This window comes from Lissotriton helveticus, chromosome 4_1 (genome assembly GCF_964261635.1).
Source record: "Lissotriton helveticus chromosome 4_1, aLisHel1.1, whole genome shotgun sequence".
Classification (NCBI taxonomy): Eukaryota; Metazoa; Chordata; class Amphibia; order Caudata; family Salamandridae; genus Lissotriton; species Lissotriton helveticus.
In genome coordinates, this window is record NC_136063.1 from 1,685,616,662 (window position 1) to 1,685,641,782 (window position 25,121).

The 25,121-nt window shown below is 49.2% G+C and overlaps 1 protein-coding gene across 2 annotated transcripts in view; it reads left to right on the top strand.

The window, feature by feature from the left end:
• The window catches only part of ELF4 (E74 like ETS transcription factor 4), a 259,188-nt gene that overhangs the window by 202,585 nt on the left and 31,482 nt on the right, over positions 1-25,121 (top strand). The gene's annotated exons all lie outside the window — the stretch shown is intronic.

Below are 25,121 nucleotides of genomic sequence, written 5' to 3' on the forward strand. Positions count from 1 at the left end.
GGAAGGGAGGAAGGGGGAGGATGGATTTCTCAGCGTGCTGTTCCATTGTAGAATACATCTGAGTCTGTGCATCAGGCGTAACCTCAGTATGTATATGTAATCACACTAGTCTCTTTTGCCACTTTTTTAGGACACCTCCTGGCTATCCTTATTATAACTGGATAAGGATAGCCATGATGCAGGAATGGCTCCCTGCCTCATGGTGGCCCTGGGCAGGGAGCGTAGGTAGGGGGCCCCGGAAGAGGGGGTCCGGGCGGGGCGGAGCGCGGAGGCCAGTGAAGAGGAGGGGGTCAGGGTGTTTGGAAGTGGAACAGAGCCGGAGGCTGCCAAATCCCTTCCAGGGGGCGCCACGCAAATCTGTATCCATCCTCAGAGGATTATTATATTAAGGATATATATTGGCGTGGTGGCCCCTGGGGTTTGGTGGCCCTGTGCAGGTGCACAGCTTGCACATGCCTAAGGCCGCCCCTGACTGTATTATATTTGATAACTGTGGTTTTAAGAACACAATGCCGGATTTATATAGTTTGCTATTGCAGCAGGCTTCCAATGCATTAGTCAGGAAAGTGCTTGAGGTCCGCGCTGCTGCGACTCAGGACTGCTCTCGAGGCCCGCTGGGTGCGCAGCTTCAATGGCTTCTGGTGTCGACCTATCGCAGAGCGCCTGTCAATTAGGATTCGTGTGCTGTATCTTAAGTCCAATCACAGCAGCAGATACTGGCAATGGAGCAGGCCTCACTTTCCTTGGCTTCTCCTCAAACACCACCCAGCTGCAAATGTCGTTTGTTGGTCATGCTCTTAATGTTGTTACTTTTACTTTGCACAAACCAGTAAGATTCTAGGATATCCCATAGAGAGTCCGGAAGGACTATCGCTCCGAAAATGTCCCTCCTCACACCGCTGCCAGTCCTTAAGGTGGACTGTGGATCAGTTCCCAGCCGGCATCTTCGCAGGTGCAAACAATAATTTGCATCGTTTCAAGTGTCAAAAGGAATTAAGGAAACGCGCTAGAACAAAAAACATGTCTGAGAAATATAAACCATACATGAAGAAAAATAACTTTACACATAATCCTGTTTCGAAACCATATACCGTTAAATTAGAATTAAAGCTTTATATTAGACGCCAGTGTTGTGCATGACATGATTTTCAATCATTTGCTTCCGTTTAGAGAGGATTAGATTGCCGAACAGCTCTACGGGCTCGACGCCTTCAAACTTGTATTTCAGTTTTCCGGGAATTGTCCAGTGTGTTGCAGAGAGCTTAGTTGCACATTTTGAAAAGTGCGAGTTTTCTATCTCATTCTAGCATTTGAGCCACGAAGTTCACACGGTGTAGTGTCCTGCTGGACACGGTCTAGTTGTTTTAGAGGATGTAACCCACACTCTACACACACCCACCACTGGTGTCACGAGTCACGTGACCCAGTTAATAAAGGGGGCCGGGCGCTCGTGCTCGAGGCCAGTTTACCAACCTACTATCCTGTGTCTGCGTCTCCATGATCAGCATAATGCGGGCCTAGTGCCCAACACTACATTGGCGACGAGGCGGGTATTGCCCGCGTGTGCAGCCACTGTTTCATCAGTGTAAAAAGGGGGGGGAGAGAGCTGCCCGTGCAGAGGGCACCGCCTGTGAATCGGCGCCAGCCGCCGAGAGGCCCGCGGGGCGTGTACCGAGCTCCAGGCCTTTACGCTAATGAAAAGCCGAACAGGAGCCCACCCCACATCTCTAGAGCCCTGCCGTGAGCCGCTCTGGCGAGACAAGGGCCCTGGACAGAAGCGCTGACCGACCGGAGCCCACCCGGGTCAGCCGCAAGTGACCCCCACCGCGTGGAGGACGGCGGAGCCCCGCAGCGCGACCCGAGGTGACCAGGAGCCCACCCTCGTGTGCCTGTGCGCACCCCTGCGAGGAAGTGCCCAAGGGGAGAAGAGCGGACTGGCCGCGATCAGGCCGCAACTGATAGCCCCACCGCGAGGTGACCAACGCTGAGCCCACCCGCGTGGAGAATAAAGGACGGTGGCCGGAGGTGAACCCAGATGTGAGCAGAGGCCCCAAGCGATAAGGCCATCGGGAGCCCTCCCCGGTTACATGGCCGACAACACACTGCCCAAGGAAAAGAGAGTGCACAAGCGGAGCCCACCCGCGGCCACTCAGAGCAGCGTCGTCACCTCCCCACCCCCGCGCAGCGTGTAGATTAAGCAGTCTGCTGCGAGGGGTGAGGAACGGAGAAACCGAAGGAGTAGCGGACCTCCTCCCGTCACCCCCCACCCCCCTTTTGGCAAAACTGAGCGCTGTCCCGGAGCGGAGCCCACCCGCAATAGCAGCGACACCATGCCGGGAATGAGACAAGCCCGCAGACCGCCCAAGGAGCGGTGACAGCCCCCAAGAAGGCCTGAGGCGGACAGGTACCAGCTAAACCCCCCGTGCAGGCCGGTAAGAGAAAAGGTCTGCCACGAGGTGCAAGAACTGAGAGCAGCCGGAGCCTGCTGTATGGTCCCAGCGCGACCGAAGCGGTAGGAGCAGCCACGAAAACAAAGAGGCAGTGAGGAGAGGCCCCCAGCGGGGGTGAAGCGGCCCTGACCTGTCGGAGCGCTGAAGAGCAGGTAAACCATTGCAGCAGAAACGTACTCGGGTCTCGTGTGCACCTGCAAAAGTTTCAGGTTCTCGCAACAGTACACAGAGAAAGCTAAGGAGGAGGGCACCTACCTCGCAACGAGTGCCTGCAATGAGTGGGGGACATTGATGAGGAGCAGCCAAATCCACGAGGCTATCCGGGTCACAGCACACTCGGAAAGAGCAGAGGTAGCCCGAGGTGTTGATTCTCAAACGAACAGTCGGACGACCACCCTCACTGTAGTGCAACACTGCCACCTTGTGGCCATTTCCCAGTACTGCAGGGGGAAGGGAAATCAAGCATGGGACAATCCAAGAAAAGATACAGACCACCAACGGATGAATAACGGACTGCACCCAGCGGGTCACCTACCCCACTGCAGCCAACAAGTGACATGTGACAGAGGCGCAGCACAGGACCCACCAGTACAGCATAACAAAGTGCAGCAACACAACAGACGCAGAAAGTGGGAAAATGCTGACGCAGACACCTGGGAGACCGTAGGAGAAACTATACACAAGTCCTACCGGAACAGCCCAGAAGCCAGCGGCACCGCTGTCCACAAGAAGACTGCCACACCAGAATGGCGCCACGTCCTCACACGCCAGGAGGCGGCACAGGAACGCGCCGGAAGCGCTAGAAACGTGCAAAGAGTGCAGGAACTCCACAAAGGACACTCAAGGGAGCACAGCATGTATGCCCAAGAAAAGCAAGAAGCACAACCATCAGCACACGAAAAGAAAAGGTCAACGGAGCGGTGACGCAACCCTCCTGAAGCACCACACGGACAGCAAAGCCTGGAACCCCACACGGATACACCAGCGAAAGTCACAGGAGCGGTGGCGCAACCCTCCAGTCACAGCATAACACATGAAGAGCGCAGACAGAAGCGCGCCAACACAGAAGCACTGCCACGGAATCAAGTGACGATCCCAGGGATCACGGACGGCATGAAGACGCAAGACCACGCAAAGCCAGAAGCGCACAGGAGGTCGCGCCTGTGAACCTGACTGTGCAGTCAGCACCCAGGAAACCTCTCCACGCAGAAACACTGCTGAACGCAGGTCGGAGAGCACACACGTCTCCACCGCCACAGCGAAGCCCTACAGTAGGCCGAAGACCACCCACGGTGTCCTCCCTCACACTGCCTCAAGACGGAGTCGGCCACGACCCAAGATCGGCAAGAGAGGAGTCGCACACCCCATGTGGCAGGCCGCCACAGCACCGTGTGCTCCAACGAACAGCAACACAAGACCAAACGTCACATCGCCCAGCAAACAAGGAGCGCCTCACCAAGTGACTAGCCAGCAAAGCACGCCAGAGCAAAAGCAGAAGCCGGCGCCACGACAGCGCCGCCTCGAGGTCCAAATGCAACGCCCTCGAAGAAAAGAAGAGTGACAGCTCTGTCACCCCAAAGACCGGATGAGCACAGGTGGACTGAACAAGGCAACAAAGGGAGAAGACCGAGGACTCACAGCCAGCCAAGAAGCACACCCTGACACGCCAGACAGCCACCAAGGCGGACCGACATCCCAGGATACAGCCCCACGGATGAACCAAACATAAGCCGCAGCAAGCGCAGTCCACGTCTCATCCCAACGCTTCTCCAGGCGACCGTCCATCCCCGAGCGTCGGCAGTCTGAGTCAGTTGGCATCCCTGCTCCCGTCCGCAGATGCCAAGGGCGAAGATCAGCACTGAGCGGCCGCCCTCTCACCGCCTCAAGATGGAGTCGGCAGTGGCCCCACAACAGGCAAGAGAGGAACCGAACACTCTACGTGTCAAGCCGCCACCTAAGGTCAACATCAACAAAGCGGAGGCACATGGCTGCCAAATCTCTCCGGACATCCAACACTCCCAGCAAGTCTCCAACACCTATCATCCCGAGTCTCTACATGGCTGGCAACCACCATCACCCCAGCTATCAGCACCTGCGCCAATCAACACCACTGCCAGAGACCGGCAGTGTGGACTGGCAAGAGGTTCAAGAAGTTCGAGTTAGACGTGGTCCGCGACCAAGGAACCAACGAACTTCGACACCCTCAAGAACCAGAAGTATAACCATTAACAGGAGAAGGTCGCGACGACTGGTCCAGTCACAGAGTGGAAAAGAAGACAGTGTCCTAGAGCCAGGACAAGACCAGAAGGAAACGGGTGGAGTGCACGCCGCTCGGAGAAACCTGGTCAGGAGGACAAGAGCGGCAAGATGACCGGACCGCGTCGCGAAGAAGAAAAGAAGATGGAGAACAAATGGCACGAGGCCACGAAGGGAAGGAGAAGGAGAAAGGAATCATGTGGCACGACGCCATCAAGAACAGCAACATCCAGAAAGGTGAGGAGAGGTGTGACGAGTCTGCACACCCACCAGAAGAGAAGGTGACACGCACCACAACATCGAATACAAGGGCCTACAAGTCCAGGGGAACATCGGTAGCACTAGGTGAAGAACAGGCCCCTACCTACAATCCTATGACAACCCGTAGACTGCAGGAATGAACAGGCTGGACCATTGGCAACACCCACCTTTGGGATTGAGTGGGAGTCTGGATGGGGAGAACGCTCAGACACCCAGCAGAGGGAGAACTGACCACCCCACACCAGCCCGTGGATATCCAAGGGGCAAAGGCCTCAGGGACACCGGTGGCAGAGGGTCCTGACACGAGAGATGGATCCGTCGCCGTCTACCCTGCATGTCCCAGGAAGAAGAAGGAAAGAGTCAACAGCCACCCTCCAGGTGGAGCTACGGATGCATGGTAGTAATCTCATCGCCTCCTCCCTTCACATCGGCTTGTGGAGTTGGAGCAACGCTGCAGAGAACACCCTGCCCAGCGGAAACCTGAAGAAGAGGGCCTCCGGGACATCTCGTGGCAGGAGAATACCCGCGAGAGGGGCGTCCCAGTGAGAGGGGTGCCTTTCAACCTCTCCCTCCTTTGCAATATGAAACCAAGCTGCAAGATAGTGAAGAAACCCGACCCGACGGACTAGTAAGACAACCTCCATCAAGTCTACCATCTGATCATCCTGTTCGGTGTCACCCCAAAAGCGAGATCTCAATGGACTGAATAACACACTGCCATGGCGCACGTCCAGAAGAGCACGCCCACCGAAGACCAGGACGCCGAGCCCAAGAGAACGAACGTTTCAGCTGAAAGCGTCCACCGTCGTCATCTAGCAAGCAGCTGAAGAGACTCCTTCTAAAGTTATGAGATTGCATATTTTTGTATTTTTCCTCCCACAGTTTCGGACTTTATTTTGTCTCAACTTTTATTAAAGTTGGGGAGGAATGTAGTGTCCTGCTGGACACGGTCTAGTTGTTTTAGAGGATGTAACCCACACTCTACACACACCCACCACTGGTGTCACGAGTCACGTGACCCAGTTAATAAAGGGGGCCGGGCGCTCGTGCTCGAGGCCAGTTTACCAACCTACTATCCTGTGTCTGCGTCTCCATGATCAGCATAATGCGGGCCTAGTGCCCAACACTACACACGGCAGCATGTTCTGTCCTACTCACTCCCCTATTCATGGCCACAGTTTCCTAATTCTTGTAACTCGAGTTTTGACGTGATTCAACTCGCTTCCTGGAAAGAAAGTGGCTAATCAGCGGTTTCAGTTTGCGCATTCCTTCTTTGGATTACTCAGCGTGTTTGCCAAGCTTCTGTGAGTTTTTATTCCCGTGATTTACATAGCTGTCAAGGTTTCTGTTTGCTTATGTCTGACATATTCATAATTTCAGTGGAATTATGAGTGACATTCAACTACTATGAGTGACACTTTAGCGCAAGCAAAATCAAGCACTAAAGACCAGCGAACCATATAAATATCAGAAATGTCACCCAACTCACTGACAAGAAACTCTAAGAAGATCTTAAAACTGCTAAAAACACCAGAAAAGGAAGGGCTTTTAGTGTTGTATTGGGAAATGCCAAATGTTTGACACTTGGGGGGACATTTTCTCTCGAGTAAAACGAAGCAATGAAGTGCAAGGAAAGAGATAAATATAAAATATTAGGCACTTTTTATCAACGAGAAACCCTAAAATACCTTGAAACTGCTTCTAAACTTTTGAAATAGAAGATTAAGATACTGATACGAAATGTGTGTGATATGAAAGTAAAGACATTATCATAAAACCTTTCACATCCCCATGCCATTGCACTTTATTGCGGCCTAATACAGATAAGCACATGCTGCAGAAATCAAATGAACACAGGGCAGATACGTTACTCCGGCATGTAAAAAAGTAAGCAAAATCACCTAAATCTGGTAAATATTTGCAACCTTTAACTGAACATACTACAAAGAAGTAATGCAAATAGAAAGCACTTTAACAGGTGTTCTAGTGCTGATCCATGACTATTACTTAGAGTAACCAAACACAGAAATGGAAATTTCCAGATGAATAAATCTGATTTTGTTTCCAGTTCTATTTAGTATTATGTCCAGTCATTCGCAGACTTGATAAAACAAATAAACTTCTATTGGGAATGTGACAACCCTAGTCAGAGTGTTTGACTCACCTGACTGCTGCTGTCCATTTCACCACTGCCTGGGAGTGGGTCTGGAGGCTGAATGCTTTGCCAGCTAACTTTTTTTCCCCCACACTGTTGAGGTGCGACGTGTCGCGGGGATTCAACTGGAATTTAAAGCCGACTCGGAGGGAACAGAGAGCCACAGGCAACTCTCCTCAAGATTTTCTTGATCTAATTGGCAGCAGTTTTTGATACAGGACCCCGAGCATGTTATTTTCTGGCGGGCCTGCCTTAGCACCAGTGATGCCTTCCTGGGGGCTGGAAGGATAATATAGTTAAAAACATCCTGCCAGTCATGAGCGCTAACGACCCTCTCAGGCAGGTTTGAGGGCAGCACACAGTGCATTGCTAATTAAGCACCATTTGGACAAGAGGACGCCAGCCTCATACTCTCACCGCTTCCGGCGGGCACCGGTGCGTACTTGGAAAAAGAAACTTAAATTTGCCCGCCGCGGCTCATTACTTCATTTGGCCATAATCCCAACACAGTGCAAAGGTGGCGCCAGTTGCCGGAAACCCAGAAAGGCAAGGCGCACTGCCGTGATTTGATCACAGAAGGATAACTGTAGTCTCTATTATCGTCTCGCTGAAAACACGCGGCGCCGGGAGACCCCATGTGGGTAGCTGTGCGCCTTATAAATGCAATTACAAGTACAAATACAAAATTCTAGAGATCATTCAGGCTCACCACACAGCAGCAGCTGCACACAGTCATCCGTGCTGTGACTGCTGCTCCGGGCTCCAGCAGCCACCGTGATCTGTGAGTTGCCTCCCATTTGTGCGGGACAATCATGTTCATTTTAAAATATGACCGCGAAGGTGCAAGCAGCACTGCCATTTGCCACAGTTACACTCATCTGCCTGCGCAGCCACCCCCACTTTGCACCACAGGTGACAGCAGAACGTAGCGTATGTACTGCGTTCGGCCGGGTCGTAAGATCAGGCTGTGACTGTGGCGCAGCGCCGGGCGGGAATGCGCTATGGCTTTCGAAATAGAATACATTGTAGCAGCCTCACTGCTGTGCTCTGTGCTTCTTGCAGCTCGCGCCTGGGCCGGCAAATGACATCTGCGGGAGCAGCCCCAGCGCAGGTCAGACACATAGGCACGCCCGCAAGCTAGCATCCTGGAGTGGCCAGTAATCTACTAGTTTAGCACTTTGTGTGACAGCAGAGAGAGTGGCATCAAATGCGTGACCATGCATTTCAGTGCTGTGATGCGGAGCACCACACTGAAATGCGTTAGAGTCGCACCTGATGCGTGATACTTGGCAGTTCTGGATTTAAGAATCCAGTGAATCAGGGCTTGTGCGTAACGATGCGCCCTTAATTTGAAATATAGCAGACATTGTGCCACGATCATCTGCTTTGAATTGGTGAAAGTTTTTTTTACATTTATTTATTTAAACCTTAGCTGCATTGCTGCTCCCCGGCATTACCCCATCGTTCCGTATCTGCATATGTACCACCTGTCGTCATCTGTGGACGTCTCATTAGGATCTCTAGGGAAAGCCCACACCATTACTTTCAAACATTTGAACACTTTTATTTTATTTTGAAGTTTTAAATTCATGATACTTGGGTCCGATTGCTGCTCAGACTGGAAGACACCATTTAGATGTTGTTGACTAAATTGGAGTGCGCTCCAGTGCCTGCTGCTATAAACAGTAATTGGCACGTCAATATGTCTCGCTTATGTGAGCTGTGGGCTTTGTCTTATAAACATGTTGTAGAGCAGCTGCGTACTTGCGCTTTTTTTATAGCTTGCGGTAGGGAGAGTGGGTTGTGGCAAGCAACAACACAAAGCAGGACAGGTGGGTGGGGGCAAGCAACAACACAAAGCATGACGGGTGGGTGGGGGCAAGCAACAACACAAAGCGGGACGGGTGGGTGGGGGCAATCAACAACACAAAGCAGGATGGGTGGGTGGGGTCAAGCAACAACACAAATCAGGACGGGTGGGTGGGGCATGCAACAACAACACATAGTGGGACGGGGCAAAAACGACATGGATCACAATGTAGAGTAGGTGGGTGAGCTGGGCACAAGCAACAACAGCAAGTGGGGCGGAGGGTAATATACAACTATAGAGCACAACACAGGCTGATGGGGAGTGTATTGAACAACAGGGAGAATAGATGAAGGCAAGCAACTACACTGAGCTGCAAGCAACAATAAGGAATGGGGCAGAGGACAAGCAACATGGAGCAGAATGGGGGTAGTTTGAGGGAAAGCAACAACATGGACTGGGACAAGGAAGCAATAAATAGAGCACATTGGCGGGTGGGTGGGGCAACCAACAACACAGAGCGCAACTGAAGGTGTGTGAGGGGTAACACGAAGGCACAACAGGAGGGGGCAGGCAGCAATACGGACAGCAGGTTGGGGCAAGCAAAAATGTCTTCACGTGTTGGGAAACCAACAACACAGACGGTGGGAGGGCAAGCTACTACACTGACAGCTGGTGAGGGTAAGCAACAACAAGGACAGCAGGAGTGGGCAAGCAAAACCACAGAGGCGGACAAAAGCACATGGGTAAGAGAGAGCACATGAGGAAGGTAGTCTGAAAACACATGCATGCTTATGAAGTGCTTCAACAAAAAGAAAAAAATACCTTCCAAAGCATTAGCAGTGGGAGGACACAAGGTCCATGCTCCAGGGGAGGGACAAAGACATGAAGAGGAAGTGAAGCTGGCAGGTGCTGGCTAAAGAGAGGCAAGAAAATGACAATGGCAATGAGGCCAGCCAATGGCATGCAATGGGTGGTCTCAAAGCCCACTGGAAGCTAACAAAATATTTTGCATGCACTGTCTTAGACAAGCCCTAATGAAGATAACACATTAAAGCAATTTTCGTCCCAATTTGAGCTATTAGTCAATTTTTGCTTACTTGCCACAAATCCACATTGAACATTATTAGCAATCATCTCAGCTCCAAAAATTGGCATAGAACCAGATTGTGCCCATTTTCAGAACCATGCCACTGTCTAATTAAGGCTATTAGAATCTATTAAGGATTATTCTGAACAGTGCACAGTTGGAGCACCATCGGCTTCTGGACGGAGTTAGACACATCTCTTTCAGCAACATCTTGGATGCTGTCCTTTTGCGACGGACGCTATTGTGCCCATTTTCAGAACCACACCACCTTCTAAATAAGGCCCCTAGAATCTATTTTGGATTGTTCTGAACAGTGCGAATTTGGGGCATCTTGAAATCCATCTGCTTCTGGAAGAAGTTAGACATCTTTCAGCAACAGCTTCGATGCTGCCTTTTGTGACGAGCGCTCTTTGAGGAAAGGCTCCACTAAGGTAAGTATTTTACACTTGCATCCAGCCTTTGTGTCCCACAACTCTCATTGAACAGTACTCCATTGCCCTGCAGAGATGCCTGTGCTTTAGTAGTATGCATGCATAAAAAGTTTAGTGTTTGTAGAGGGTCGAAAACTTTACAGGGATCACGCATGACACCTTTATAGTTCTCTACTCAGCTGCACATATTGGTGTGCAAGAGGAGAACTGGGCATGGCTAGTTGTGTGGTGAGTTTAACCACTGTAAACACTGGAACCAAGCAAAGGAATGCCAAATGCCGTACTAACTTGTGTCCCACGCACAGATGATAGTGCATATGTATACATCCATGCATAGAATCAGAGGGAATACAGACGCAATGCAGTACATCAGCGGAGACCTGCGTGTTTGGGATACTGAAAGAAAGACGTCACTGCCTTAAACTGGAGGAGCAAACTGTGTGGCCCAGAGACATGCTGCGGGTACATCGCCAAAGGTCCAGTGTTGCACAACATTGTAACCAGTAAGGGGTGTCCAACTGAAATGGTTTACACCGATTTGTACCAGGCACCACCTAACCATCCCATCACCCACAGGTCCAAGAGCAGTGAAAGCTGTAGATGGTGGAGCTTGCAGGACTGATGTAACCATCACTAATTACAGTGGTAATCAATAAATGTTAAATACAAAGAAATACATGTACAGACAATATCTTTGCAAACATCATACTCCTGTTTTTACACAGACGTCAAAACACATATGACAACACTGTCTCAAGACAGTGAACCCTATCCATGCCATGCCATGTCATCACATCAACATAGTATTTCATTACTATCTCCTGTGTCTGCATTAAGTTCCTCACTCTAAAGTGGGGGGGCCGAAAATATACCATCTGCGGTGCAATGGAGTAAGGATATGGATGTTGTTATGGTGGCGGAGAAGGCCACATTTATTAATAGGAAATGTCCCAAAAAATGGAGTAGAATATGGGGAAAATGGAATATGTACAGAGGAGATATATGCACCCCCCTCCCCCCACACCCCCCGAGGAGGAAAGTGACTCGGATGATGACGTGTAATAATGGAGAGGGTGATGGTGAAGTCATACGTTTCTAAATGTAATGAAATATAATGACGTGTTTTGCAGATGATAAATTGTACATGCAGATCTTTGTTGTTTACAATAACATTTTAATTTAAAAAAAAAGTTTCTCACTCCTATCCCCTGTGGCAGAGCTGTCACTCTCCCCACCCAAGCGTCTTGTGTGTTGTATAGTTGTCGCTCCACCACATATGTGCTGTTTAAACTGGAGCCCACCTTACACCACCTCTGTCAAAACAACCCTGATTGCAACATTGGCAATCTGCAGGTCCTTTCTCTGAACACTTCTCACTTTAGTGTAACATTTCAGCCGGCAGGTTGGCTGTCATATTGGCCAGTTTGGCAATAGACTGACTACTCGCCTAATATTGAGGGTACAGGAGAAGATTTGTCGCTTGGGCTGCTTCCTACGTTGAATCATGTTCTCAATGAGCTCCTGCATGGAGATGGAGCTCGGTTCACCACCATTCCTGTAACTTCTTGTCTCCTGCTCGTAAATGTCCCCTTTGTATATGATATCAGATCATACCGCCTCTTGCGTACATCATCCACAGTCCTTTCATCACACCAGTAACATTTAATCTCTGCTAAGTGTGTTTCCGGGTGTATTTTTCCGTGGCCTCTGACACACTCGGAGGCTTCATCATCAGTTTGCAATCTTCCACTCGCATTTAGAGTTTATTTTCAATGCATTTGCTCTTTCCGAGCCATCCTTGCCATGTTGCTCCTCGCTAGCCATGCTATCTCAGTGCCTTCGGCAGGACTTGTCCCCTCTAGTGCTACCCAAGACTGCTGATAACAACTGACGATGCACTGCCTGGTTTAATGATGTAACGAGTGACTGCTGAAGCGACAGTCGCATGTTATGATTTCATTCAAATCACAATTGGTTTCCTCCCACTATGTGCATAAAGTTGAGAACCTGTAAATCGTAAGCCAGTTGGATTTGCTATTTAGTAGTGTCGTGTCTTCCTTATAATAACGACAGACTACTTCTTCATTTATCTAAGAGCTTTATTCAACAGGTGCTCTCAGGTCCCCGTCCCTACTCTAACTAACTAGCCCATCCCCAGGAACCTCCTCTTCCCCCAGCACACTAACTCCGCCCACCCAACTACTAGACCGCTCACAATCCCACATCTCCCCCTTTCTTAACAATATGGCATAACCAGTTAGTTCATAGTTCCTCAATGAGTCGTTTGGGCCGTTGAAAATTTCGTCCAGGCCGTTGGGAGCCTCCATCATAGGCAGTCTCACTCTCAGGCTGAGTGTCCTCATTTGGAGGATCTCTTACTTGGTCAAGACTCTCACTGCATTCACCGCTGGTTGGTTCAACTGTTCTAGTGAGAGCATCTCTCCGAGCTGGAGTACATCTTTGGAAATGGGATATATTCCTGGTGATTCTCCGGTTGTCCGATTCTGCAGTCACCATGGTGCCCTTCTGGCGCGTAATGGTCAGAGGATCATCTCGGAATCGACAGTCCATTTTCCTTTGTTGCTCTTGTTTGACCACAACAGTATCTCCTTCCTGCAAGGAGGAGGGTCTGACTCGCCGGCGTCGATCAGCATATGATTTCATGATCTCTTTGTTCGCACCATCGGCTGCTCGGACTTCGGAATCAATGCGGGCAGGGGACACAGGCCTCAGCGCACCTTCCCATGTGGGAATTCTGGTCCGGATAGGTCGACCCAGCATTAATGTTGCTGGGCACTTGCCCGTGGTGGCATGTGGGGTGGTTCTATAGGCCCTCAGCACTTCATTGAGAGCCACTTGGAGATCTCGCTTGTTCAAAGTTGCTTGTTGAAAAGTCTTCTTGAGAGTGGCCATGAATCGTTCCACAGTGCCGTTAGCCTGTGGCCACAACGGGGTGACTTAACGGTGATGGAAATTTAAGTGCTTTGCAAAGTCCTCGAACTCCTGACTAGTGAATGGGGGACCATTGTCTGTTTTCACGTTCTTTAGGAACACCCCAGGCAGCAAACACCTCATCCAGCATTGCAATTGTGCTGGACGCACTGGTAGACGATACAAATTGAGCAATTAGGAATCGTGAATATTCGTCAATCAGACCCTCCAGTTATTCGCGATTCACGAAAAAATCGCGAAATCGGCAGATTACCGCGATGGCCGCGATAATAACCATATTGGCCGCGATATTTACAAAAAAGTGTCTCTACCGGGAAACAGCAAAACAAACAATGCCTTTTATTGGCTGTGCGCCGCAACCCCCCCCCCCCCACCCCACTCGTGTGTGTCAGCAGCTTCCCGGGACACACACAGACAGTCAGCAGCCGCACCCGAGTACTTCACAGGTCATTAAAAGACCTTTCACTTGGCCTCCATTGGATTACGCGGGCTCACGGGGCATTCTTGCAGCAGACTTCTCAGGAAATGGGCTGCGCGCTCGGGCCGAAGGTTCTGTAAACAGGGGCTCAGCGGACTTTTCAGCTCTAGTCTGCAGCTGAACTTTTGATATAACCGAGGAGGGTTTTTCGCGCTGCTTTTTAAATATATCAACACTAGTGCATTTGTGTGCTTTAGACTTTTCACTGTACATAGCAAAACAAGAACAGACGCCTGACCACAGTAACATGATACGTACAATGTAGGGATGTTTTTTATATTTCATACGGTCTTGTTGACCTCTATTTACAATATGATGACGGCAAGATAAGGTTCCTGAGACAGGGATGGGGCCACAGGAACGCAGACTGCATGCCTCACGGGCTGTCGTCATATATCCAACACTGGTGTAATCATTTAAACCTTGGTAACATAGTCATAGAATATATGTGTAACCTAGACAATATCCTTCTTAAAGAGGGTGACATCACCACACCCATCCCCTAAAAGACTGATGTTGCCTCCCCAATGCTATATTCAACTGCCTTTAGATCGTTGGGGCTGTTCCCCGGACAAGTTCACAAGGATATTTATTGCGTTGTCCAGCACCTCTGACTCAGTCAGACACTCCAGGTAGGTCCTAGACCGCACAATCAGGATCTCATTGCGGACATTCAAGACACCTGGGAGCCCAGATATTACATTTGAGACCGTGTGCTAGACAAATTGTCTTTTGATGGACCGCAGTGTGACGATGTTCCATCCTTTCTGGCCTGTTCCTTCAGTGGTTCTTGAGATTTCCTAGTAATTTTTTCATTATTGCCATGTGTGCAGTGGTGTTCAATGCTGACTGACATCCAGTGACCGTTTCCACCTGTGATGCACTGGTATGATTTCTTGGAGAACGGGGCTCTACTAAGGCTTCCACTCATACTTTATTGAGGATACAGCTGGGAGCACGCAGGGCGAAACTCAGGGGACAGCATCCTAGTCAGACCCTCCAGTTTATCGCGATTTCGCGATTCACGAAAAAATCGTGAAATCGGCACTGATGCAAAGGTAACTACAAAGTCTCTTATGTCAGCTCCTAAGGAATTTCCACAACTCGTAGATTTTTCAGACACTCACTCCCAGCCACAGATCTTGGTTGAATCCACCATGTTCTTTAGCCCACGGCCCTCCCTAGGAACAGGACTCATTTCCGCATCATTTGTACTCTGCGCCTGCCCCTCGGATCCCAGGCAGGAGCCATGACTTCAGAGGCAGGAGGGCTTTGCGGGCAGAAACCAGACATGCAGGGGGGGTCAGGTGTGGGTGAGTGCCTGTCACTCAATCCCTGCATTGCATCCGCGCTGGGGCGGCCCTGATGGAGACAGGAATGTTCTCCCTGATTGTGGGTAAACGGATGGAGGAGGCCTGTTGTCTTGTTTTGTCTTTATTTCACTTCTTAGGAGGGCGCAGGTCCTAAAAAACAGAAGTGGGGGGTCTAAGCAAGTTAGGCAGCATAGCACGTGACATCACATTGAGTGACATCATTGAGCGCGACATGGCACGTCGCATCACAGGAAGTGGCATCAAGACCTAGGACCTCACAGGAATTGACATCACAAAATGTGACACAAAATTTTAGACCTCACACTTCTGTTTAGCCCAACTGGCAGATGAAGAATTGCAATTCCAAGGGATAACAGCCTTCACCTGTGGGCTACTTCCTCTATTCCATATTCCAGATTGCCTAATCAAAGCGGAATACTCTGCTAAAACAGTTTCCATTGATTTAAGGCTGAAAATGAATGCTTAAGAGTAAAATAAAGTGCCGCTAAAATGCCGCTAAATTTCCATATTTGTGCCGCTAAATTTGCGAATCCATGCCGCTATATCCTGGGGGTTCTGGTCAATCACTACAAGGACATATTTGCCAGATTGCAGCGGGCCATAAAAGTCCATGGCCAGTTCCTGCCACACACCTTGAGGCAATGTAGTCATTTGCAGTGGCGGCGGCAGATCTCCAGACTTGACCAATTGACATTGAGGGCAATCCCTTAATGTGAGTTCGACCATGTGATCTAATAGAGGGAACCAGACTCTTTCTCTCCACGCCCTTTTAGTTGCTACAATGCCATGGTGACCCTCATGCGCCAGATTGATGATTCCCTGGCGTAGTTTTCTGGGAATGACAATTCTTTGATTCCTTAACAGGAGTCCCTCGGAGGTGGAGGACAATTCCCCTTTGATGTGCTGAAATGCCTGCAGTTCTTGCCGAAGCTGTGGCTCACTCTCCCCTTCCTTATCAATGTCTCTTCACCGGTTGTTTCGCAAACAGCTCATGACTTTTTGCAGCGCTGCATCATCTCTAGTGGCATTCAGAATGACCTCAAGGGGAACTGCCGGTGGTCTGGCCTGATCCACCACAAAATAAAGATACTCCTCAGCCATGGATGGCCCAGTGATCTGAGACCACTGCGGATGGCGTGACATATAGTCAGCAGGATTGGCCGACTTCCCAGGCTTATGCACAATGGTATAGATGTAGTCTTGTAGTCTCACACCCCACCGTTCAATACGAGGCGGTATCTTCGCTCGAGGGTTTCCAAATATCGTCACAAGGGCCTGGTGATCAGTCACCATCGTGAAATGTTTGCCATATATGAAAACGTGAAAATGTTTGCATGCCCACACAACCGCCAGGCTTTCTTTCTCTGGTTGTGAGTATGCCTTTTCTGGGTCTGTCAAACTGCGACTCGCATAAGCCACAATGTGTCTTGGATCAGTGTCGTTATCATACTGTGCAAGTATTGCACCTAGTCCCACCGGACTGGCATCCACAGTGATTTCTGTCTTGCGCTTGGGGTCAAAATATGCTAGGTCGGAGGCAGACTCTACTGCCTTCTTGATCTCACAGAAGGCCCGCTCACATTGGGGGGTCCATTCAAACGGCTGACCCTGCTTGGTGAGGGTTCTAAGGGGATGACTGATGGTAGCATAGTCTTTGATATACCTGGCACAATAACTGGCCATGCCCAGGAATGACCTAATGTCTCCAACGTCCTGAGGACTCTTGGCATCATTCATGGCAGCTACTTCGTCAGGGTCAGGCCTCATCCCGGCTGCTGAAAAGATGTGCCCGAAGAACTTGAGTGTGGACCGGTGAAACTCACATTTCTCACGATTCAAGGTCAGGTTGGTATCCAACAATGCATGGCAAACTCGATCTAGTGCCTTGTCATGTTCTTGAGTGGTAGACCCATACACCAGTATATCATCACTGTAGTTCAGGGCGTTGGGTATATGGTGAATGGTTTGACGAATGGCCTCCTGAAATATTTCCGCTGCTGAGGATATGCCAAAACTCAATCGCTTGTAGCGAAATAACCCCAGGTGTGTGACGAAGGTCGTGATATATTGCGATTTGTCATGCAGTTCCAACTGGTGATAACCTTTATTTAGATCAAGTTTGGAGAACACTTTTGCGCCGTTTAAGGCAGATATCATGTCACTCAGATGGGGCCCTGGATGGCGCTCTCGTTCTATGGCCATGTTAGGCACTCGCATGTCCACGCACAAGCGCACTCTCTCAGGCGTCCCTTTCTTGGGAACTATCACAACCGGTGACACCCAGGGCGTGGGACCATGCGTACGTTCAATGATGTCAGCTTTCATTAACTCTTGCAGTTCATCTTCGACGGCCTGCTGGAGATGAAATGGCCCCCTGAGAAGATGTTGAGCAACAGGACGGACTTGTTCGTTTATGTGAAGCTTAATCTGACACTTATTCATTTTCCCCAGACCGGAGAACAACTTTGGAAATTTATGAATTATATCCGGATCATTGTTGACTTGATACAGAATTTCTACTAGGCGAAGGCGTTCAGCGGTCGGCAAGCTGAGAAGGCAGTCTGCCTCTGGACCCTCAATGACATGTATGACAGCTGATATGGACTTCGTCTTATATTTAAGGGTCGTGGAGAATTGCCCAAGACAGTTCAGTGGCTCTTTGGCCATCCATGTGTACACCCGGACATGTGCTGGGTTCAAGGTGGGCATTGGTTTCATCTTTCTATACTAAGTCACTGGGAGATAGTTTAGCGATGCTCCGCTGTTTAGTACAAACTTAGTGCTGTGGTTTCCTACGAGGATATCAAGTCGGGGGTACTTTTTCAACTGGTCCGGGTTAGCTACCATGCTTACGTATTCATTGGTGTATTTAGGTTCCCACGATGCTGACCAAAATTCTCGGGACGACGATCTGCAGACCCACTGAGATCGTCTCGACTCTCTACTAGAGTTTGGGGACTCGGGCAATGATTGAGTGTGATCTTGTGAGGTTCGCACGTGGTGCCGCCGAGCGCCCATCCTGGACGTTCGAGCTGCCTCATTCTTCATTTCACCTCGATGATCTCCACGCATATCTTCCAAGCGATCCTTATGCTTGCACTTCTGAGACTGCTGGTCCATCGCAGGACGGGCGTCTGTATATGGGAGCTCATAACCACAAAGATAGCATTTCTTGTTACGATCCGCCCTTTTGTCTAGCCAGCGGGTTTCAGGGCACCGGTGTCCGGCTTGCTGGTGCCAGGCAGATGACCTGTTTCTTCTGGGCCTTTCTCTGGAGCGCTTGCGAGATCTGACGTTCTGGACTCTGTTGGCCTGCTCTCTTTTCTCTGCACGCCCTGACTCCATCTTCTTGCGTGCTCCTCGGCCTGATCGTGCACCCTTGTCATCTCCTCAATTTCATCAAGTTTGTAACTTTTCTTTAACAGCTTCCTTCTCAGTGTTTCGGATTGACACCCATCCATGATTCGAAGCCGTATGGTATCTTCAGTGGAGAATGTGTCAAAATCGCAATATTGTGATAGTCGACGCAGTCGTGTTAAGTAAGTGCTCATCAGCTCTTCCTTGTCCTGTCGAGCCTGGTGAAACATGTATCTCTCGTAATCAACATTACGCTTATGCAGAAACATTTTGTTTAAGGCTTCGCGAACTTTGGCATAGGTCCCGGTTTCAGCCGGGGGCAGTTCTTTTATCACTTTGCTAATGTCTTTTCCAACTAAATTACGCAATGCAATCAACTGGTCTTCATCCACCGTCACCTTGGACCCTTTGATGTAGTCCTTGAAGTCTTCAACCCACTACTACCACCGTGGACCCATACTTCCACCAGCTATCAGAGTCAATTGCTCTGGGGGTCTCAGGTGGGTCATGCCCACCAGGATTGGCTTGGCTTCTCTTTGTGGTGAGTTGTGCATTGACATAATGAATGATTTATCTAATGTTCCTGTTTCCTGTGACACTCTATCTCTCTTGACCACGTGTGGTCATTTGGATCGGCTTGTGCTTGTTCAAGGACTCTGTCGCTGCCCCTGGGCAGTCGTGTGATTCACTGTTCACAGTTTCAAGTGATGTCCTTATTCACACTGAGCAATCATCTCATGTTGTTCATGTTTTCATCAGTTCATTGCCGTGTGGCTTGGAATGTCTCAGGCCTGACTTCATGCAACAGGGTCACCTTATTCATGTGACTCGTCGGTACACTGTATTCGTGACACTTTATGTCTGCAACTCTGTGCAACACTACCAACGCTCATGTCCCTTTTTTTTTCTTGCCGCTTGGGTGATGCGCTCCTGGTGCAGTCCGTTATTCGATCATTATTGTGCTCGAATTTCTTTAACTGAATGGCGCGCACTGATGCCTGACTCCAAGATGGCCGCTTCACTATTGACCAGGGAAGTCCTTCCCATCTTGCCTGACTTCAAAATGGCTGCTTGGCTGGCAGCTTTCACTCTGCGATGTCCGACTACACGCACTCTTCACTCTCTCACGATGCGCTGCAACAGGGACTCACCGGCCGCTACCACACTGCTGGCACAACGACCTCTCCAATCGTCTGCTTGCCTCTCGCCGGCCACTCCGCTTCACCAGGTACGCTTGGGCCTCAATTCAACCTTCGGCTTTTTCGCGCACATGCCACTTCGCACGCTTCTGGGGTGAGGTTCTCTCGTGGCGGGCTATCTCATCTGTGCAATACTTTTCCACGCATTCATCCTGATCTCACACTTCTTACGATTTCGTAGCACGGTGGTACTGGGTGACTTCAGAGCTTGTCATTAGGCCTCACACCATGCCGAGCCTCTTAGCTTCTCACCGCTTTAGGCGCGGACCGGCGCCAAATTCAAAACTTCACCAATGCTCGACTGCGCTTCTTCGCTGGGGCTCTACGCGATCTCCCGATCACGGAACTGATACAAACTGCTGGCCTCTCTTCTCTGGGCGGCAATTCTTCTTGGGGCACTTGCGTCGCAACAGCGACTTCCTTCCCAATTTCTAGGGACGGGACCGAATGTCATTTGCGGGTTCAGGGACAGCAAGCTGTGCATCCCATCCTCGTCGCCAGTTGTCGTGTCTTCCTTGTAATAACGACAGACTACTTCTTCATTTATCTAAGAGCTTTATTCAACAGGTGCTCTCAGGTCCCCGTCCCTACTCTAACTAACTAGCCCATCCCCAGGAACCTCCTCTTCCCCCAGCACACTAACTCCGCCCACCCAACTACTAGACCGCTCACAATCCCACAAGTAGTATGAAGTAACTGCGTGTTTTCAGCACCCAACTGATAACTATTAACCAGAGCTTTCAAGATGCCAAAAATAGGGCAAATACATATTTAAGCATAACTAAGAAAAGAGACGAGCCTTGCAGGACCTATATTCTCTGATCTGTGAGGTGGCAAACTAGGATGTGGCATCATGGCCAGAGCTGCCGACTTTGGAACTGGGGTACCAGGTTCGAGTCTTGGCATCCGGTCAACCACCTGCGATTCTTGGTAAAACAATCTCTCTGTGCCTAAAAAAATAAAAATAATGAACGTGGCCTTGTGTAAGGCAACTGGAGCTCATGTGAAGCGCTCCAATACCCTCGGGTCCAGTTCGCGCTATATAAAACTACGAAAAAAGTAGATGAAGTGGGATCTAAAACTGATATGGCAGCTCCCTTTGGGGCTCGTAGGAGGCCCGATCCTGCCTGAAGAAATTAAATTACCTCCTGCGCCAACCAAGCCTACAGAGCAAGGGAGCCTTTCCTCCCACAAACGGAAACGATGAGGACATTCACACCCAGCAAGAAATAATCCAACAAAGTTCCATTGATAAAATAGAGAAATTCACGTTGCCCCCCTCCCCCAAGTCTCCTGAGAAGCATCCCATCATTCCCTGTATCCCTCCCCCCATTACCGATGCAAAGTTGGCATGATCCCTGAACGACGCCTATGCCACTATATAATTAGGGAACCATTCAACTACTGTGTAATGTAATAGTTTATTGGATCATGAATCCTTCTACTATATGGGAGAATCCGTTTATCAAGTTCAGATTATTGCATGGAGTTTATAAAACCCAGATGTAGCAGGTTCACAAAGTTGTGCTCTGGGGATTTGGAGACCGCTCAAGATCATGTACATAACAGAGTTTTACATCTTTGCATTACATGTTTTTTACAGTGACAATTACGCTTACAATTTGGGGCTCAGGAATATTAAGTGAGCTGCTGAGAATTACAAAAGAATAGATTTCTCAAGTACCTAGCCTAGCAACTACAAGACCATATTTCCAGTTTCGGTTTTCTAGCACGTCTATTCTTGAAGGTAAGGGAGCCAAGGCATATGGTAAAGTTATTTTCCCAGAATCACACAACTATGGTGTCGGAGGAATGGGCGGAAATAGAAACTAGGAGGCCTGAGTGGTGTTTGAATGGTTTTATTGAAATAAGTCCAGTGGTAATGGTGGTCTTCCAGCTATCCGCGGTAAGGATGGTCAGGTGGCTATGTTCTTGGTGAGTCTCCTGGCTTCTTTTCCTGGGATCTTCGTGGGTCAAGGTCTGGATGTTGCCGTCCCGGAGTTTCTCCAAAAGAAGAAAAGAGCGGTCAGCAGACTGCACTATGTCCAATAGGGTTTACCGTCACCACACTCAAAGTGGAAAACAATGGAAAAGGGATAAAGCTAAATTGGAAACCCTGCTTCTTGACTACTCCTGGGAGTCTGATCAGATACAAAGAAAAATGCTTTCCTATTCCTAGCCTAGGGTCAGTCTGGGTTACAGGATTTGTTTTCCCCCACTCACTCCAGACGTCAAAACCCCAAAGCCAGTGTTGAAAAAAAAAAAGTAAAGCCAAATAACGATTCTCAAATTGTGAGGGACGCAAGGGCGGAGGTTTAAAGGTTAATACAGCAATGCTACGGTCTTGGTGGGAGCGGCAACACAAGATTCGTACCTCTCATATACCGGAAGGTAGACACAACAAAATAGAAAGCAACAGGCGCATACATGAGATGGTGCTAGAATAAAGGAAAGGATTGTGCTCGGGGCTAGATTAAGTGCGTTATCCCCCTTTCACCCTCCATCCCTTCTGGGTCACTCACCGCGTCTGCAGCAACTCTCCTGAGTTGCGGCGGCTTCTCAGTGTCCTCCGCGGGCGCCCACCAGTCTTCGGACCAACTTTCCACGTCTTCCCCGCTGCTTTCAGCTCTCGCTGCAGCTTCTTCGATCTTCCGGTCTCAGACGGCTCCTTCTCTACCCGTTGATCCGTCGCTTTTCGGTTGGGCTCAGCGTCCCCCGGGTTCCTCCTCTAGTCCGTCTCTTCTTTGTGAGTGATCTCCTTTAAGGCCGGTTGCCCTGCCTCTTCAGGTTTGTTCCTCCTCACCCATTCGTTGGGCTCCCCGTCATTCGCCGCTGCTTCCTGTAGAGAGGAGGGAGGTGTTGCGGTCAACTCTTCACATCCCACGATCGTGTCCTGCCCGACTGGAGCGGAAAAAGTTGAGTTTCTGTCCTCATCCCGTACGACCCTCTCACATATGTTTAAATGGGAAAGTCAGGACTCCTGAATAATAGTTCAATCCCAAAGCATTGGGATGAATCCCCCTGGGCACAATCATAAGACCCACTGGTGGGTGTGATAAATTCGATATGGTAATGAAAAAGAGTAGTCTTCAAATAGTTTGCAATCGTTATATTGTGTTGACTTTACTTTCAATCCTTTTCGATTATAAATCAAACAGATGTATGGTATGTATATACCCAATCTATGTTTTTCATAAATCAATCCAATGCATTTCGGGCATTGTGCTCTTCAGCAGGGATATATCTATAATGGAAATTAAACATATGTAATAGGGAAACCATCCCATGAACTTCATTCAATACATGTCCTGTATAACATCACGTTATGTCCATAATGGTCTAAAAAAACACTAATCAATCGGTGCATTTTCGTTATTCAACATAAGGAAACTGATGAAATCACTAAATGATACGAAAACATGATTTGATGAATGAAACTGTCCAGTTACCTCGCGTGAAACATGGTTCTGTTCTGTGTGCTTGGTTAACATCAGGGATGTGGTGCCGACATGTTTTTATCTGTGGTCATTGGTGCGTTCTTTCACGATATCAATGCTAGAGCTGTAATGTTAAGTGGTGTTATGGCATGCGTTGACTGTTTGTGATGCTTTATGAATGGCCGTGAATAGCAAGTAACAAGCTTTAATGCGTGAATTAACAGGTCGCTGTTGGTTAAAAGTCCTTGTGTGCTCGTGTGTCCCTGCTATGGCCATGAACAGCAAACGGCTAACTATGTGAAAAAATCTACTATGTGGAGGTCTTGGTAATGGCACAGCTGGGCTAATGTAATCTGGCTTGCACTGGCCTTCTCATAACATTGTGGAAAGAAAGAGGCAGATAGACTTTGCTTGAATCTCCACAAAAGTAACCTCATAAACTAGCCTTGAAAGCATGTCACTGGCTGCACAGGGAGTCTATGATTGATTTTAAAGTTCTCTCAAGCTGTGGGATGAATCCCATGAACTCGACTTTGAGGGCAGAGTCCAGTTATTGCTACTTCAGAAAATTCTTAGCTATTCCGACTACCTTAACCTAAAGGTAGATTTCAAGGTAATGTGCCAGCAGGGATATTCTACATCGGAGGGTGCTTCTGTGAGCTGTTTAAACTGTGTTACTAGGGCATGTGCACTTCGTTTTTTGGCCAGCAGAGGGAGTAAAGTTTTATTCAAACAGCATTGTTAGATTTCAAGTTAGTGAGGCCTTTACCTGCAGTAGTCCAAAGTGTGGATTGAGCCTGTCTGTATCCTAGGAGATTCTGAACAGGAAAAGCAGCTTCCAACTCCCTGGCCAGCTAACCTTGTCTGAGGTGTCTGGTACATTATATGGTCTGCTAGTAGTTTGTACATGTGTACACTGATTGATGGTTGTATCTGGTGTTTCTATTGGATCAGGGTTAATGTCCTCATTGGTTGGATATTTGTGGGTTCTTATTGGTTTCTGGGTCTGTGATTCAATCATTGTATGGTTGGGACTAGGGCTAGGGTTAGGATTTCTATTGGAAGTAGGGATTAGGGCTTCCTGTGTTATTGGTTGTTGGGAGTAGGGTGGGACCAGGGCTAGGGTTAGACCTTTTAATTGGAAGTAGCAACTAGGGCTTCTGGTGTGATTGGTTGCTCAACTAGTTTTGGGACTAAGAGTAGGGTTAGGCTTTCTATTGGAAGTAGGGACTAGGGCTACCTGTGCTATTGGTTGCTTGGACTTGGGTTGAAACTACTGGTAGGGCTAGGGCCTTTATTGGACGTAGGGATCAGGGTTTTTGAACTGATTGAGTGCTTGGACTAGGGCTACGATTGGCTGTAAGGTCCTGGTCTGCTATTGGGTCTAGATTTTAGGGCTAGTGTTGTGATTGGATAGTGTTAGGGCTAGGGTTCCCATTGGCTGAAGGGGTCACCTGATTACTAGGGCTATAAAAGGCCAGGTTTAGGGCATCTCAGCCCGGGCGTTGAGGCTAAGGGCAGAGAGGACAAGGGCAGTTACCTGTTTGAGCCTGTTCGAGACTGGTCGGGACAAGGCCAGAAATGCTGCCCATTTTCCCATTTAGCAATACCCAGCCCACACCATCCACAAACAGTGCAACACACTCACACCAAATGTACACCATGCACAACACTATGCACAGATTAATGTATTAATTTGTGGAGAAGTGTGGCTCAGGGGTTAGAGGTGGCAGACCAGGAAGCTGAGATCGGTCCTGGACCAGGGTTCAATTCCCCGCCTCGGCGGGTCTTGGGCTAAAAATTCCTCGGACTCGATAATTCTCGCCCCGGTGCCTCCTCGACTCACGGGTTCACACTCTGCGACTCTGGGCAATAGCTTGCTTAATCTCCACAACGGCCCCTCGCGGCGGGATG